Genomic DNA, 6,467 nt, shown 5'->3' on the forward strand with positions numbered 1-6,467 from the left:
ACCTAGAACTGGCTTTACCAAGTGCAGTTTTTTGTTTACTTCGTCGTTCCAAGCTGTCTGCCATTTTTACTCAATTTCCTATCTAAATATTTAATGCAATCTTTAAACGGCATATTTACTTGTTTTATTTCCTTGCCACGAGATTGAGCACCACGCCTTGAACTGGCTTTACCAAGTGCAGTTTGTTGTTTACTTCGTTGTTCCAAGTTGTCTGCCATTTTTACTTAATTTCCTTTCTACTTATTTAATGCAATCTTTAAACGACATATATACTTGTTTTATTTCCTTGCCACGAGATTGAGCAGCACACCTAGAACTGGCTCTATCAAGTGCAGTTTGTTGTTTACTTCGTTGTTCCAAGCTGTCTGCCATTTTGGCTTAATTTCCTTTCTACTTATTTAATGCAATCTTTTAACGACATATTTGCTTGTTTTATTTCCTTGCCACGAGATTGAGCACCACACCTAGAACTGGCTTTACAAAGTGCAGTTTGTTGTTTACTTCGTTGTTCCAAGCTGTCAGCCATTTTTACTTTATTTCCTTTCTACTTATTTAATGCAATCTTTAAACGACAAATTTACTTCATTTATTTCCTTGCCACGAGATTGAGCACCACACCTAGAACTGGCTTTACCAAGTGCAGTTTTTTGTTTACTTCGTTGTTCCAAGCTGTCTGCCATTTTTACACAATTTCCTATCTAAATATTTAATGCAATCTTTAAACGGCATATTTACTTGTTTTATTTCCTTGCCACGAGATTGAGCACCACACCTTGAACTGGCTTTACCAAGTGCAGTTTGTTGTTTACTTCGTTGTTCCAAGTTGTCTGCCATTTTTACTTAATTTCCTTTCTACCTATTAAATGCAATCTTTAAACGACATATTTACTTGTTTTATATCCTTGCCAGGAGAATGAGCAGCACACCTACAACTGGCTTTACCAAGTGCAGTTTGTTGTTTACTTCATTGTTCCAAGCTGTTGCCATTTTTACTTAATTTCCTTTCTACTTATTTAATGCAATCTTTAAACGACATATTAATTGTTTTATTTCCTTGCCACGAAATTGAGCAGCACACCTAGAGCTGGCTTTACCAAGTGCAGTTTGTTGTTTACTTCATTGTTCCAAGCTGTCTGCCATTTTTACTTAATTTCCTTTCTTCTTATTTAATGCAATCTTTAAACGACAAATTTACTTCATTTATTTCCTTGCCACGAGATTGAGCACCACACCTAGAACTGGCTTTACCAAGTGCAGTTTGTTGTTTACTTCGTTGTTCCATGTTGTCTGCCATTTTTACTTAATTTCCTTTCTACTTATTAAATGCAATCTTTAAACGACATATTTACTTGTTTTATTTCCTTGCCACGAGATTGAGCACCACACCTAAAACTGGCTTTACCAAGTGCAGTTTGTTGTTTACTTCATTGTTCCAAGCTGTTGCCATCACATCACATCACATCACTTTATTTTCCTTAAAGACCCCTTGCGGGGTGTTACATAAGGGGTGGGTTTTTATGGAGTACAGGTGTTCAATGCAGTCATGAATGTTCCAGGGCAGGTGATGGCAGCGATATCGTGGGGAAGGCCGTTCCAGTCAGCTGCCACTAGGCAAAAAAATGAATTAGAGAAAACAGTGGTACGGGCACGTGGGCGCAAAACTTGAAGAGGGTGACTGATGCGATGGGATCTGCGCGGCGGGGGTGCGCAGTTGTAGGGTTCTTGTCTGAGTGGCGAATAAAAAATCTTGTGAAATAAGACGAGACTGGCAGTGCGACAGCGAGCAGAAATATTAGATAGACCTGATTTCAATTTTAGAGATAATATGCTAATGTCGTATGAATACGAGGAATGAATGAATCTGGTGGCCCTGTTCTGCACAGCTTCGAGGGCGTTTGTTAGACATGCTTGGTGAGGGTTCCAGATGGCCGATGCGAATTCCAGTTTAGTTCTGATGAGTGAAATGTATGCTTGTAGTCTTACATGTTGAGGGGCATCCCGCAGGTGACGTTTCAAGAAGCCAAGTGTTTTATTAGGTGATGATATCAGGTTAGTCACATGCAGACGCCAGGATAAATCTTTAGAAATGGTGATACCTAAGTATTTGTACGACTGGACGAGGTCGACAGAGGAGTTAGAAATTGTGTACTGGAAAACAAAAGGATTTCGGCGGCGGTGAAAAGGCATATACTTACATTTGTTAGGGTTGAGTGTCATCAGCCGCTGCAAACACCAGTTTTGCACATGGTTTAGGTCAGCCTGTAGGGATTCTTGGTCAGAAGGGTTAGTGACTGAACGATAAAAAACGCAGTCACCAGCAAACAGACGGATATGACAAGATACATGCTGGGGTAGGTCGTTAATATAAATAAGCAATAACAAAGGACCGAGAACGGAACCCTGCGGGACGCCGGAGGTTACTGGAAGCGGGTGGGAGGGCTGATTATTACTGAAGACAGACTGAGAACGATGCGTGAGGAATTCTTTAATCCACGCGATGATGTTTGGATCTATGTTCAGCTGAGAGAGTTTGAGAAGCAAGCGTTGATGAGGTACTTTGTCGAAAGCCTTAGCAAAGTCTAGGAATATGGCTTCAGTTTGTAGGTTAGAGTCAAGGTTGGCGTGAATGTCATGAAGAAAAATGGCTAGCTGAGTTTCGCAGGAAAAACCTTTCCGAAATCCATGCTGGTACGGATGGAAGAAGTGATTGGAATCTAGGAATTGTATAATTTGGCTGTAAATGACATGTTTCATTAATTTGCAGGGTACACTTGTTAATGAAATAGGGCGATAATTAAGAGGTGAATCAGTAGTACCTGTTTTGTGGATGGGAACGACCTTCCCCACTTTCCAGTCGTCAGGTATGGTTCCTTCAGACAATGATTGCGTAAACAGTGCACAAAGGATACTGGAGCAAACTAGTTTAGCGTTCTTTAAAATTTTTGAGTTTATATCATCTATGCCGGTAGCGGATGAGTTCTTTATTTTATCAATTGTGCATGAAATTCCGCTACTGTTGAAAGTTATGGGTTCCATGGCTGTGGTGATAACAAGTGGTAGTGTAGAACAGGGCAATTCGGATTCGTCATTAAAAACGGACGAAAAAGCAGTGTTAAATGCGTTTGCACATTCGGTATCAGTCATTGTAACACCGGCATTGTTAGTGAGGGTGATAGCGCGCGTTTCTTTTGGGTTTATCACTTTCCAGAATTTTTTGGGGTTATCGATTATCATTTTTGGTAGGTCGACTTCGTAGAAGGAGCGCGTAGCTTTAACAATCGCGGCCGAGTACAATTGTTCCACTTCATGGTATTTTACCCACGCATTTGAGTTTCCATGTCGCTTCGCTGTACGAAATGCCCGTTTTTTCTTATTTTCGAGTCTTTTTAGTGTTTTGGTGAACCACGGCTTCTGATTACGCTTCCTAAAACTGCACGTCGAGATATATTTATTGGTTACGTCAGCTATTTTATGTTTGAAGAGTGTCCAGTTTTCATTTACACTTCTGCTATGAAAGGATGTTTCAAACATTGACAAGAAGTTATTTAATTCATTGCTGATTGCTTCGTAGTTTCCCTTGTCGTAGAGCATAATAGTTTTCCGGGAAGGTTCTTTTAACACAGGTGTAAAGCTGAAAGTTGCATGAATTACTTTATGGTCGCTGATTTCGCGGAGGTACGTAAGGGATTCTAAGCTATCTGGATGAGTGGTCAGAATGAGGTCTAGAGTGTTAGCTGCTTCTCCTGCGACACGTATTGGTTCAGATACTAATTGGGTCAAATTAAAATTAAGACAGACATCAAGGAATTCTCTCGACTCTTCCTGACTGACCATGGGCTGAGGTTGACTATTCCAGTCGATATTGGGGTAGTTGAAATCCCCAGATAGGAGGATATGTGCCTTAGGGTGCTTTGAAACCAGTTGATTTAGGATATTGTGAAGCTTGCGAGGAAAGTCGCGACTACTTCGAGGTGGTCTATAGCACACCCCAATTAGAAGTGACAGGGGTGAAGCACGGCACATGAGCCATAGTATTTCCAAGTCCGAGCAGACATTTATGACGGAGCATGATAACTGTTCGTTGACGGCAATTAGAACTCCCCTTCCGCGGGCTTCTTTCCTATCGGCGCGAAAAAGAAGAAAATTTGGCAAATTAAACAAGATCTCTGAGTCATTTATATCCCTGTTCAACCACGTTTCGGTTAATACAAGTAGATCGCTGCCTGATGATGAAATAAGGTTTGACACGATATCGCGTTTCGGCAAGAAGCTGCGGATGTTAGTAAAGATAACCGATAGGGAAAAGTTGGCACGAGGAGTAGGTGGGGAATAATGCGGTGGCCGGCAGGGGTGAGTTGATTGTTAAGATATTTCTTTAACAGTTTCAGAACTTTCATCAAAAATGTAACGCTTTGGGCCGATATGCAGCGTTTTAAACCGCAGGGAATAAGACACAGACTTCGCCTTAGCGAAAGCTATAAGCTGTTTTCGGCAATTCTGGACGCGGCACGAAAAATCTTCACCTACGCTGTAACCTGTATCTTTGAACTTTGGACCTTTGGAAAGAACTGATTCTTTTGTTTTGAAGGATGTAAATTTGACGATAATCGGGCGTTGCCGATCCTGAGAGTGTCTTCCGAGGCGGTGAGGACGTTCAATTTCGATTGGGCTTAACTGGATATCAAGGTATTGAGAGCAGTGGCGAGTGATTATTTCTTCGGATTGCGAATAGGTTTCAGAGGGGTTGGTATCAGGTAAACCATAGAAAATTAGGTTGTTTCGCCGGGAGCGGTTTTCAACGTCTTCCAGGCGAGCCTCTAGCATACTAACTAGGCGGGTCGTTTCGGTCGTAGTGGTTTGGATTGCTTCTAGGTCAGTGCGCATTGTAGACAGATTTCGGCAGTGAGTTTCTAAAGTGCTGAGACGGGTGGTGAAATCTGCCATTTTTTGGTCCATTGAGAGAAGTTGGCTCTTAAGCTCCTGCACTTCAGTTACTAATGTGGTCTGGCCAGAAGACATCTTTTTTAGTTCGTCAAGAATAATGTATACTTGTCAGGACCGGGGTTGCTCTCACTATCACCACACGACAGTAACAAAGAATGAACAACGTGAAGACACTCAACACTGATAACAAGGCAGCACTGAGGGCTCGGGAGCTGTACCAAAAAATAGTTACTCGTTTACTTTGAAAAGAGACTGTAATGGCCACCAACCTGCAAGGCGAAGACGAGCGGATTAGAGAACTGTGCTGTGGCACAGCCACCGAGCCCACAGAGTGCCGGTGACGGTCGCTGTTCATTTATAGTTGACACATTGAATGTAGTCGCTGACGATGGGGCCTTCCAATCTGGTCTGAGGATCCAGTTGTTTTGAGCCGATATTGCAGGAAAAGGGGCGTTTTTGGTTGCCTTGTTGATGGGACCTCCGTGAGCTGCGTCATGCAGGGGCGCATGCTCGATCGCGCTCGGTCAGGGAGCGCAAAACATGCCAGGGAGCATGACGCAGACGATGAGGGGCGAGAGCACCTGCATGGCGAAGACGAGCGGATTAGAGAACTATGTTTTGGCACAGCCACCGAGCCCACTTTTACTTAATTTTCTTTCTAATTATTTAATGCAATCTTTAAACGACATATATATTTGTTTTATTTCCTTGCCACGAGATTGAGCAGCGCACCTAGAACTGTGTTTACCAAGTGCAGTTTGTTGTTTACTTCATTGTTCCAAGCGGTTTGCCATTTTTACTTAATTTCCTTTCTACTTATTCAATGCAATCTTTAAACAACATATTTACTTGTTTTATTTCCTTGCTACGGGATTGAGCAGCACACCTAGAACTGATTTTACCAAGTGCAGTTTGTTTACTTCGTTGTTCCAAGCTGTCTGTCTTTCTTTACTTAATTTCCTTTCTACTAATTTAACGCACTTCCTAAAGGACATATCTACTTTTTTATTTCCTTGTCATGAGATTGAGTAGCATACCTAGAACTGGCTTTACCAAATGTAGTTTGTTGTTTACTTCATTGTTCCAAGCTACCTGCCATTTTTACTTAATTTCCTTTCTACTTATTTAATGCAATCATTAAACGACATATTTACTTGTTTTATTTCCTTGCCACGAGATTGAGCAGCACACCTAGAACTGGCTTTACCAAGTGCAGTTTGTTGTTTACTTCATTACTCCAAGCTGTCTGCCATTTTTGCTTAATTTTCTTTCTACTTATTTAATGCAATCTTTAAACGACACATTTACTTGTTTTATTTCCTTGTCACGAGATTGAGCAGCACAATTTGAACTGGCTTTACCATGTGCAGTTTGTTGTTTACTTACTTGTTCCAAGCTGTCTGCCCTTTTTACTTAATTTCCTTTCTACTTATTTAATGCAATCATTAAACGACATATTTACTTGTTTTATTTCCTTGCCACGAGATTGAGCAGCACACCTATAACTAGATTTACCCAGTGCA

At 41.4% G+C, this 6,467-nt stretch overlaps 1 pseudogene; it reads right to left on the reverse strand.

The window, feature by feature from the left end:
• Positions 1-4,096: 4,096 nt before the first annotated feature.
• On the reverse strand, positions 4,097-5,531 carry LOC144111924 (uncharacterized; annotated as a pseudogene).
• Positions 5,532-6,467: the final 936 nt, after the last annotated feature.

Source organism: Amblyomma americanum, unplaced genomic scaffold, assembly GCF_052857255.1.
Source record: "Amblyomma americanum isolate KBUSLIRL-KWMA unplaced genomic scaffold, ASM5285725v1 scaffold_15, whole genome shotgun sequence".
Lineage (NCBI taxonomy): Eukaryota > Metazoa > Arthropoda > Arachnida > Ixodida > Ixodidae > Amblyomma > Amblyomma americanum.